General features: G+C 44.1%; 1 protein-coding gene across 11 annotated transcripts in view; it reads right to left on the reverse strand.

Annotated features, from left to right (window-relative positions):
* Positions 1-12,346, reverse strand: part of SLC8A3 (solute carrier family 8 member A3) — a 145,153-nt gene that overhangs the window by 26,346 nt on the left and 106,461 nt on the right. For 2 of the 11 annotated variants that reach the window (XM_016926272.4, XM_016926271.4), the window contains exon 1: positions 9,421-10,259. The exons of 7 other annotated variants lie outside the window; for them this stretch is intronic. The gene's annotated coding sequence lies outside the window, so the exon portion shown is untranslated. Of the gene's footprint in view, positions 1-9,420; positions 10,274-12,346 lie in introns of those variants that run through there. 2 more of the 11 variants (XM_009428043.5, XM_063793622.1) reach the window with 2 other exon arrangements.

Below are 12,346 nucleotides of genomic sequence, written 5' to 3' on the forward strand. Positions count from 1 at the left end.
CTCCAAATGGTTCTGGGGCTGTCACAAGTGCTGCTTCCAAAGGAAGTTGGTGGGAAGTTCCAGGGAGGTGGGTTTCAACTCTACCACATACCATTCCATCAGGGAGATGAACTAGCTTATAAGAGAGTGATCACTCCATTCCTGGTATTAAAAAATAGGATGATGTCCATGCATAAAAAAGGCCATGGAGAGGATTCCTGCATGCTACAGGAGGTCAAGTAATGACCCCTAAAGGACTACAGCCAGTGGTGAGCTAATAAACCAGCTTCCCAGGAATAAAGAGAAACCCTGATTTGGAACGGTTGCTTTCCATGGTGAAAATACTCTCACTATAGTCAATTTCAGGCTACTAATAGTTTAACAACCAATGTGCACAATTACTAAACATTTAACAGTCAGCTCTTGTGAGATGGTAGGAGTCTGCTCTGGTATACCACTGACAGTGTCAGATTCTCCCAATGTGTTTGAGAAAGATTGTGGTGGGAAAGAATAGTTCTGATTGATTTACAGCCTATTTTGCCACATGCTAGTGTTTGCTCAAAGTGGGTGTCTGATGAAGTTAGGTATAAATGTGCTTATTCAAAAAGGCCTTTGGGAAAAAAAAGGCTTCAAGATTTGGTTTTTAAAAGGATTATGGGTGAGTGGGGAGGCAGAGTTTCTAAAATGTTCCCCCAAAGATGTTCTGCCCCAATCCTTGGAACCTGTAAATGTGCTGTTATCACTCCTGAAATGTTATACGGTATCACAGTTACCTTTAAAATAGGGACATTATCCAGGTGGGCCTGATTGAATCGCATGAACCCTTAAAAGCAAAGAACTTTCTCTGGCTAAAGAAGAAGGGAAAGCCAGAAAGCCACGAGCCACAAGAAAGATTCTACATGCTGCTTTGGTTTGAAGATGAACGGTGTCTTGTGAATAGGAACATAGGCAGCCTGTAGGTGCAAAGAGTGGTCCCTGGATGACAGCCAGCAAGGAAACGGGGACCTCCAACCTCAAGCCACAAGAGACGGGATTCTGCTGATGGCCTGAATGAGCTTGGAAGCGTATATGTCCTCAGAGCCTCCAGATAAGATCCCAGCCTGGCCAACACCTTGATTTCAGTCTCACGAGAACTTGGACAGAGAACCCAGTCAAGCCTGCCTGGACTTCTGAGATACAGAACTTGCGAGATAATAAATGGGTATTTCTTTAAGCCTCTACGTTTCTGACAATTTGCTACACAGCAACAGACAACTAATATGGAAGGCTTATTTATTTTATGGAGGCAGGAACCTGAGCTAAATGATCTCTTGGAACTACCCTACACCATCTATTTTGTGAACAGAAAGAGTGTTTCGGGGTGCGTGTGAGAACGTGCACAGACTCCCCTTTTGCTTTGGTATCTATTCTGGACCCTCCTTTGAGCCCTCTACTGCATGCAGCTTCTACATACCTGTGACTAGCTGAACTCATCAGAGATAACCTACTGAGGATGTGGCTTCCCCTAGGGAAAGTGTAGGAACATTTTGTCTCTACTGACAGTAAAGACCTGACTGCTGGACATGTTTATGGATGTAGACCCATTTGAGGACTTGATGCTCATTCTGTTAATTCTGAAATGTCTGGGTTTATAACTGGGCATCACAGCCCATGGGTACCCCTCTGCTTTCCTAATTACCCACTTTCCCAGTGCCTGGAGAGCGTGTTACCTGTGGCTAGAGGGAAAGGGACATCTGAGGTAACTGCATGATTATGGACCTGGGGTTCAGGATATGATCACAGGCAAGGCAGTGCCAAAAACCTCAAAGGGATCACTCACTCTGTTTCCCAAAGGTCAGGGCAAAATGAGGGAATTTCTAATTTTTTAGACATTAGTCTTTTAAAGTAGATGCCTTTTTTTTTTAAGGTTTTCATGCCTTGTAGGGTAGCTCTACAGGGTAGAAAAGATTTTAAAATCACAAAATTTTATTCTCCCCTTCCTTTCTTACAGAATAAAGACTTAAGGATTCCAATTCATCCTAAGAATTGGAAACTCTCTGTAATGTCTATCTATCCGTCCATCCATCCATCCATCCATCTCTGCAACCTGAACTTTTCTTTTTTTGTGAGAGAAAAAAAAGAAAGCTCTCTCACCCAGGCTGAAGTGTAGTAGCATGATCTCGACTCACTGCAACCTTTGCCTCCCAGGCTCAAATGATTCTCCTGCCTCAGCCTCCCGAGTAGCTGGGATTACAGGCATGAGCCACTAAACCCAGCTAATTTTTGTATTTTTAGTCGAGATGGGGTTTTGTCATGTTGGCCCGGCTAGTCTCAAACTCGTGACCTCAGGTGATCCGCCTGCTTTGGCCTCCCAAAGTGCTGGGATTACAGGCATGAGCTACCATGCCTGGCCTGCCACCTGATATTTTCAAATTTTTCCATACAAACTCTGCACTTCAATTATCTTCATTATGCCCCAAACATGTCATTCCTCTGCTCACCCTGAGAATTCTTCCTCTTACCCTTCCCTTCCCTTCCCTTCCCTTCCCTTTCTTCCTTCCACTCTTCCATAATAAAGATTTCCCTCCTTCTTTGCTGCTCTATGGTGGGAAGTGCTTTATATTACTGCTTATGTGTGTATTCATGTGAGTGGGGGTATGACGGAGTGGGCTGAGGGTTAGGAACGTTGCACTATACATTAGAGAGAGGATCTGGCCTTCTTGAAAGTAGTCTCTATATGAGTGTTACCCAGTTATTCTCAAAGGGGAATTTAATCTTCAACCTCCATATCAGTGGGTCTGTGAAGGTTTCATCTCTGCATGTGACTCAGTTACTTACAGCTCCATTTGGGCCCCAAGTTTGTCCTGACTCACTTCAAGGGGGCTGGGGTGAGGGAGACAGGAATATTCACAACTCCAATTCTCTCTTTTTTCTAAGTCAAGAGAAGTAAATATATATATATATATATGCATGCCAGTGGTCTGGGAATAAATGATTGCTGTGCCCTGAAGTTGATAAATCTCCTTCTTGGAAAGGCAGTGAGAAGAATCTATAAAATCATTTTATTTAACAGTGTATCTGTTCCCAGCACTGAAGAGAACAAGTGGCTGGTTATCTGATTCATGGCTTTAGAGATGTTGGATCTCTCTGTCTTGTCTTCTCTCACTGCTGGGAATCTCATTTTGAGAGAACAAATTTGATCCAAGTAGAAAAGAGAGAAGTTTGTATTGTATACACGTGAAACACTGGGTCCAAACAAAACCTTCTAATAATTAGGAAGAGAGAGGAGCTGGCTCTTCAGGACTTGGGTCAAATGCGGTCAAAACGCCCTGCCTTCCACCTTAATTCCCTGTCCACTCAAGCTCTGAGAAAGCCCATATTTCTGGTGGATAATTTCTAGAGATCCTTGTAAATAGCAAATCCAGGAAAGATTGCTGTCCCTGGGCTGAGCAGAGAAAATAGTTCAATTAGAGACTTAACTGCATGGGAGATTAGCTGATTCTATAGACATTTTCTTGACTGAACCCATCAGGGACTACACTAAAGCAAAGCTGCAGTGTTGCACAACTGCACTGGGCTCCAGGCACACAGAAGCCAATGAGAATGCTGCCCCCTGGTGGTGTGCAGCACAGTGGCACCGGATGACAGAACAGCCTACAGGTTGCATGTTAGCTACTGTCCCCATTTGGGGTGTGTTGAATTGTGGGTCCCAAAGGGGTTGTCAGAAATTTCCACCTGTGAGAATTCGAGATGACCTGTTTTCCAATTTAGAGTTCTTCCCTTCTTCTCCCAGTCAAAGGGGAAATTCTTGTTTTATACCACCTGGAGACAACGTAGGTCCCAGGCTATTGAAGGGTTGGAGTCAGTGGGCCTAAGTGCTTGTCCCAGCTCGGCTGCAGGAATAGTGGATCCTTTGTGCTAATGTGACAATCTAGCCTGCTGCTAGTTTCACAGAACCTGGTGACCTTGGGAGGAACATAGTAGGCAAACTACTTGGGAGATAGACTTTAAAAGCAGAAGCTGAGATTTTCACAAAGGTGGGGAAGGGAGACAGAAATCCTATTTCCTTTATGCTTAAAGGTCTGAAGTTATTCTTATGGTCAAAGCAAGAGGCTGATATAGAACAGACAGGCATAGATCCAGGACAGGGATCAGGGTGAGACCAGTAAGTCAGAGGTGCAACATTTAAGGGTACACCTAAAAACTCAGTAATCAAGATCAATAATATTTTAATGCAATGATTTTTAAAAGTTGGAATTAATGCAACAAATCCATGATAAACAAAATATCAAAATGTTAAATAAAGACAGGTTCCTATCCTGCCCTTGCTGACTCACTTCATTTACCTTGCCCTAACCCTAACCCTAGGGAGGCGACTCTAGTGGTCCTCTGATGCCTTGTGGTGTAATAGAGAGAATGACAGTAGGAAAAGAGTCGAGTTTGAGTTCCGCTGCTGCTGCTTACTTACTACAGGTTCTCCTAAGCCTAAACAAAGAAGACAAGAGATTGTTTCTTTTTTGAGATTGTTATGGGTCATGATACGAACAAAAAAAATACAACTCTTGTTTTTGGAAACTGCAGGTCTCCTTCAACTGTGTGTATGTGAGTGTATATGTGCGCGCATGTGTGTGCGTGCATGTGCATGTGTGTGCGTGCGTGTGTGCGTGTGTGTTTAATATAACTAGGGCTTTTAGTTCACCCTCCAGAGCTAACCCCTTAAGCCTTTCAGGAAGCCAGACAACGTTCTCAGCCTTTCGGGCTCTCTGTTCGTCTCTTCCTTCACTCTTCACTGGCCCTTCCTTTTCTCTCTCACCAGAGGAACTATCTGCCCTTTGCAAGAGCTCAGCTCCCACGTGCCTGCCCAAGGTTTGCCATAGGCTGCATATCCTTCTTATTTTTAGGCAATAGGGAGGAAATGGGAGGAGGGTGGAGTGTCTTCTTTGAGGACATTGCCTTTGAACTGTGCTCTGGAAAGGTGTTGTCCAGTTTTCTCTGGCCTTCACTTTTGCCTCCTGCCTTCTGCCTTGTTGGGCTTGCGTGAGTGGCCCGCGCTTCTTTGTCAGCGTGGTCCCTCTCTGCGTGGAACCGTCTTCTCTGCCACATCACCCTACTTAAACCACTTTCTCTTCTTACCTGGCCTCTTGCAATAACCACCTAATTTATCTCCCTGCTTCCATTTCTCTTAGCCTGTTATGGTCCATTCTCTCCTCAGCAGGAGTGCTTAAAAACAATTTTTTAAAGAAAATTATAACATGCTGCTCCCCTACTTAAATCTTCCATAGGTTCCCATTGCATTTAAAATTAAAATTGAACTGCATAATCCAACCTAGGAATTCTGAAACTTTAGCATACTCGGAATCATCTGGAGGGCTCGATAAAACACAATGAGGTGCCCCATCCCAGAGTTTGTGACTCAGCAGGTCTGGGTGGGGCCTGAGAATTTGTATTCCTAACAAGTTCCCAGGTAACATTGATGCTGCTGGCTCCAGAACCACAGTGAGAACGCTGATCAAGCCTGCAAAGCCTGACCTTGATGCCCCCACTCCCCCACTCACCTTCTACTACTTTTCCACCACCCACTCGGCCTGGTCATGCCTGCCTTTGTTCTGTTTTCTCAAATATCTTGTCCTCATTCCTGCCTCAGGGCCTCTGCACTACCTGCTTCCTCTGCCTGGAGCTTTCCTTCTCCAGATAGTCTCATGACCAGGTTCTTTTTAAATGTCTTAGCTTACATGCCACCACCTTGTCTGCCCGGTCTGCTTGGCCCTCCAGCTACTCTCCATCATATCTGTTTCCCTTTATCTTGTTTATTTATTTATCTGTAAGTGGTCTGTTTCCTTCATCAGAATAAAAGCTCCATGAGAGCAGGAACCTTGTCTGTGTTCTTTGCCAGCACCCAGCACAGTCTCTGGCACATAGACCACACGCAATATATATTTGTTGAATAAATGCATGAATGATTAATGAATACCAGTAAGTGGTGGAGCCCAAATTTGGTCCCAGGCCTTTCTCACTGCAGAGACAATCTTAATGCTTAGTGTGTGATTTGTGCTAGGGATGCTGAGGCACACACTTGGCTGGTCTCCCTGACTCTATTCTTGCACACATTACTCCCTCCTGAGCACTATTATTGGGCTACTCTTAGGAAAAGTTCACCTTGATAGCTCCTGTTTCCCTTCCCAAACAAGTCTAACCTCCTTTTCCTGGCCTTCAAAACATGCATGAAAATAGTCATCTTGGCTAGAATCACGGCTCTGCTGTCAAGTTCATTTATTTGGTTATGACTTTGGTTAAGCATATTCTCCATTGTTCTTTCCGATGACAGATGCCATGAAAATCATTATTCATTTGATCATTTACTGATTAAGAGCCTGGGCCTTAGAATCAGAGACGTCTGGAGGCAGTAATTATGTTTTAGGGCTTTTGACAAATTACCGAATCTCTATGAGCCTCAGTTTCCTTAATCTAAGATGAGTGCAATAATAAAACCTACCTAACAGGGTTTTTGAGAAGATTAAATGAGATAATGGAATCAAAACCCCACAGCACAGTAACTGGCATACAATAAGCAGTCGTACATGTCACTTAATTTGATGATGGTCTGTCTGTTTAAGTTATAACTGGAGCAACCAATAAAGTGATTTTTTTTTCTTAACTCCCAGGACAGGGTCAGAAGAGGGTGAGAAGTTTGGCACGTGCTGGTTTGGAACCAGGTAGGGTGTTTTCTGAATTCCGTGGTCTGGTCTGCGGAAGAACTACAGACAAAGGAGTATGCTTTGAGAGGTCTTGAGTTTCCGCAACATCTTTCCTTATTTCCTGTCTTAGGAATTTAAGTGGGATCATCTTTGCACTGTACCTGCTGCCCCAGTGGAAGCTGAATGCCTTTTCAGGGTAACATTCCCTGTTAATCCAACACTGCTCTTTGGTCTCTCACAGGGTGGATTGTGGGGCAGTTCATTTCCATGTTTCAATCCCATTGGTTAAACACGGACAGGCCTTCCAGGGTCCTGTTTTTATCTCCATGGGGGTATGTGTGGGAGAACCAATGGTATCAGTATGTACTCCGGAGGGCTCCTCAACCTTGGATAAGGAGAAGTTCTCCGTGGCTGTCCAGTAGGTAGAGGTGGCAACTGAATTTACTTCCTTCTAGCCCCATTCTGGATGCTTTTATTGACAGATAAAACCCCCACCCATGCCCATTTCTTTTCCCAGAAATGCCAGAATCTGATTTTGGGTCCCAGTACCAATTTCTCAAGTTCCTTTTGCACCCTGCCCTCGCTTCAGTGAATTCTCCTGAGTGCTGTTCCTTTACTCTTTTGCCTGGGCAGAGTGCAGTGGCAGAAAACAGTCTGTTTCCCCTGCAAAAGACATCTGCCCTTCCTCCGATTTCCACTTTTCACCTCTGTTCAGAGGCAGATGGCTTGTAGCCAATACTCATTTCAAGCAGGACATTTACATATTCCTGTCCTATTGATGGAAATAAAATAAGCTTGGGAAAGCCTAGAGTTATAGAGAGGTGATGACCAGCTGACAGGAGCCAGCCAGGAAGGCCTCCTGATCCCTCGGTTAAAAACATGTTTGTTTATATGGCACATCTCAGGGCTGCTACCTTTCCAATGCCATTCAGGGCAGGAAAGAGTCAGGCAGACTCGTTCACCTGAAACAGGAGATGGTGAAACTCTGGGGTGATAAAAGAAAGCATAACAATAGTGGCAGTAATATAACACATTTAAAATTCTACATCTGCCTGGAGGGCCTTTAATCAAGGATTTCAAAACACTTTCCCAGATCTTGCCCATTCATCTTTACCACGTCCCTGGGAAACAGCTGGCAGGTAGGTAGCAGAGCATTAAAATTAGGGTACTGTATCATTATCTTTGATATCAGCACTATTTGTTTAGACAGCATTTTTTCTGAAGAACTAAAGAGCTCCATACACATTATATTATCTGATTCTCACTTAGTCATACAACATCCCCCATATTTGCTGACTTGCAGGTAGTTTGGAAAGCTTTGGATCCACAGAAATGCACTACTTTACTGCCTACTCCCTCCCCTCCCACTCCTGCATAATTCACAGGCACTTCCCACTGGTGGCCTGGCTGACTTTAAGCTGCCAGTACCATGGGCTGGACCACCTGCCTTGTCTATCACCAAGACACAAGCACCCTCAGCACATACATTCAGTTTTATGTCAGTGATACCAAAGGCTGTAGGAAGAACAAATCATAAATTCCCTCATCAGATTTCATTTGAGTCTAGTTTGTTGGGTTTTAAAACCTCACTTGTATGGCTATTAGATGGATTTCATGATTAGTATGAAGATACACCATTGGGAATGGATCTGCAGGGTCTACCAATCATATAAACCCATGGTTGAGGCTAAGCTTCTAGCACAGTCTCTGTCCACCTTGAAAGTGGGCATCACCTTTACAATTGGCCCAGGGGATTGCTTTGATTTGTAAGAACTTCTGTATTTCCCTTTCACTGAAGTCATCAGGCAAGTGATATTCTTCTGTTATGTACTTACAGTACATGTTACAGTTGTAAAGAATCAATCAATTGTATAATTGTTTCCTTATTTGTCTTCTCCACTATCCTAATAAGCTCTACAAGGGCAGGAGCTGCATTTGTTCTAATCACCCCTATATTTCCAGAGTTAAGCACACATCAGATGCTTAATAAAAATATCTGTTGAATGAGGCTAGGCATGGTAGCTCACACCTGTAACCCCAGCACTTTGGGATGTGGAGGTGGGTGGATCACTTGGGGTCAGGAGTTCGAGACCAGCCTGGCCAACATGGTGAAACCCTGTCTCTACTAAAAAATACAAAAAAAAAAAAAAAAAAAATCAGCCAGGCGTGGTGGTGCACGTCTGTAATCCCAGCTACTCAGGAAGCTGGACCACAAGAATTGCTTGAACCCAGGAGGCAGAGGTTACCGTGAGCTGAGATGGTGCCACTGCACTCCAGCCTGGGCGACAGAGTGAGACTCCGTCTAAAAAAAAAATCTATTGAATGAATGAGGGAAAAAATAATGGCATTTATCACACTGAACATTCTCTGGCTTAGGGCTTCTAATCACACCTTTTCTGCACTGGTGTAAGTTCCATGTCCGGGCATCATAATGGCCCCCACCCCCATGCCATATAATCACGCACCCTGGGAAATGCAGCCTTGCCAATCCTCCCTCTTCATTTTCCTCAGTCCTTGAGAAACACAGGTGCTGCTTAGATAGAAGCCTTATATTTGGCCCAGTCTCTTCCAATAATTTAGTTGAGCTCTGGGCTCAGAATTTTTATATGGCCTGCTCAAAAAGCCCAGTGCTTCCAGCAAAATCTCTCACTTGCACCTGTCCCTGTGGTATGGAGAGAGAAACACATAAACTCTGGGGCCATAGAAACTTGAGTTAAAATCTTAGTTCTATTGCTTATAGCTGTGTGACCTTGGCCAAATCTCTTACCTCTTTGAGCTTCCGTTTCTTCAGCAGTTACCTGGAGATGATAACATTCACATTGGGTTGTCGTGCGGGTGACATGAGAAAGCACAGGCAGCAGGCTCAGTAAATGATGGTTCCCTTTCCTTCCCCTCTTTCCTTGACCCCTTCCTTTGACTTATCCACCCTCCTGGCTGCCAGTTATCGTCTGGATGCCTCTAGCTGTCATTCCCTAGGTTTTCGGCTCCATGCTGGAAGAGTTGATACTCAGACTATATTTAGATGCCTTAGCGCTTTCATTTTTTTATACCACTGTGTTGCTATGGTGATGGTGGGGAGGGGAGGGGAAGGACAGCTTGAAAGGAAAGATGGAGCTCAGCGGTGAGGATCGGTGGCCTTGGCTGTGGACTGTTCCTGGCTGGTACTCTCCAAGGAGATTTACCTGTGCATTCCATCAGGAGATGCAGTAAGGAGACAGGAGGAGGCAGTGCTTAGTAAAGGCTCGCAGGAAAAGAGAAGATAAAGAGGACTGACTGTTGAAAACTGCTCGCTACACTGGCCCAGACACAGCCTTAACTCCAGGAACCTTCCTTAAGTGGCTTCTCTAGCAATTGAGTCAGGAGACAGCAAACGGGGTTGGGTGGAGAAATGACATCAGTTATGTTGGAGTTTGGAAGATGTTCAGACCAGATTCCTTCACAGGAAGAAAGTCTGATCTTTATACCATGGCCCAGGATTGTCATGGATTCTATTGATTAAGGAAACCAAAGTTGTACACGGGCAGAAAAGAGAAGTCCTTTTATTTGTGCACGGAGCTCCATACACTCAGTGGATTTGAATGTCTGCATGGTAGGCTCCAAGCTGATGTAAAAACTTGCACTGTAGAATGATCCAGTGTTCCTAAAATGGTTACACATCATTTCACTGGGTCCTCAAAAGTGGCCTGGTGAAGTGGGATTATCTTTACATGAGGAAATGACATAGATAGGTTGGCAACTTGCCCAATGTCACACAGCTGGTAAATGGCAGAGCAGAGAATTGAACTCAAGCCACCTGGACTCCAAATCTAATGTTCTTTCCAGTATACCAATGGTTACCAAAACTAATTATTTAAAGCTGAAGAAAATTTATGTGAAGATGAAAGCCTTTGGTGAAATAGAACCAAACAAAGCGGATACAAGCAGAGAAACTCAAGTCGAAGTGGAGAATCTCCCTTCGACAAAACCTCCTTCCACTTCACCTGCCAGAAGAGAGGGTCCTAGGCAGCACTTCTATAAGGGTAGTGGTTGAAGTACCCATATTAGAAACATCTGGTATAATTGTAAAAGTGCCAATTTCTAAGTCCCAGTCCCAGATTCTAATTTGTAGATCTGGGGTACTTTTCTTTGGACAAGCACCCAGGAAATTTGGATAAATACTAATTTAACTGGAGTTAAACAAACAACTCTTGACTCAGAAAATTGGGAGATGGAATAAAATTGCATCACCTATCTCTTTTTCCTATCTGATTCCTCGAGCTCATTTTTAGCAGCCTGAGGTCAGGCATGTCAAAACAATCAGGCTGGATTGTCTTGTGAAGTTTTCCAACTGCCCTCTGGGCCTCCATCAGTGGCTGATCCCTGGGCTCTAGGCTATGTGGGTCATCAAGGTCCAGGTGAGGCCACAGCCATTGTCTGACCTTGGTGGGGTCATCATTGTGCCTAACAGCAGATACAAGGAGACTCTGGGTGGAGGGCAGGGAAGAAGGGTATTGGATTCAAGAGCACAGGAGGGGATGTTTATCAGATGAAAAGTCCCAAAGGAGCATGCAAGATTGGGACTAAAAATATGTTTATTGGCCAAAGCAGAAGGTTTGGGAAAATCTGCAGGGAAAGAATGCCTAATTTCTCATTCATCAAAGGGGTGAAAGAACAGTACGAAAAATGAAGGAGATTCTGAAGGTGCTGTTGAAGGGAGAAGTCAGTGTAAGATTTTTAGTTCTCCTAAATTCGGAGGACCTTAGGATGCTCCCCTCCCTTATAAATAACAGCTTCCTATGGGCAAACACTGTGCTTTACATACATTTAATCCTTCTCATTGAATCCTTCTCAGAGCACTATTAAGTACTAGTAGCATTTCTATTTTGCCCATGAGGAATCTGAAGCTATTAGAAGTCAGGTAACTTTGTCCAAGGTCACCCAGCTAGGAAGTGACAGAACTAGGATTTGACCCCAGTGGTCTGATTCCAAGACCCCTGCATACTTGTCCAAAACCGACTGACCCTAAATAGGTGTAAATAGTCCAATTAAATATCCTTGATAAGATTTTCTAAAAATATCAGATTTTAATTTTTTTAAAATAATTTCTTGGGGGGGGGGGGTGACCCTACTTAGCTGAAGCTTTTAGGTAATCCAGCACAAGGTAGGTGAAGGAACGTCTCCAAGGGGGTTATATTCCTAATCTCCTTTGCTGCTGCCTGCTCTGGCAGGAGATTGCATTTGTTCAGTTGTTTTTACAAAATCTTCTTAAAACAAAATCTTATTAAATCAACAATAACAACAACAACAACAATGAAACATATTTATTATGTAAGCCCTGCATACAAGGCAGAGCTGAGATCCCATTTCCTGAAGAAACTTTCCCCATGACTCAGGTCTGCAAGCCCTCTTCCTCTTCTGAACCTGGTCTCATTTCTAGTTTGTAGCTACCACGTGGCACCCAGCACATACAACTTCTGTCTTCTCTCACCTTGCCCTGTGAGCCCCATGGGAGTGTAGCTGTGTCATACACCTCTCTGTTTCTCCAATGCTTGGCCAACTGAGGCTAGCTTAAGCCATCAAGCATTCCTCTGAACCAAAGGGAAAATGAAATTGAAGGAGGCCAAGGAATTATGGGCACAGAGGGAGGCAAGAATGGATAGCCCAAATTCACCAGCCTTCTGTGTAATTTCAATACTGATGGAAATGCTCTTGAA

Source organism: Pan troglodytes, chromosome 15 (genome assembly GCF_028858775.2).
Source record: "Pan troglodytes isolate AG18354 chromosome 15, NHGRI_mPanTro3-v2.0_pri, whole genome shotgun sequence".
Lineage (NCBI taxonomy): Eukaryota > Metazoa > Chordata > Mammalia > Primates > Hominidae > Pan > Pan troglodytes.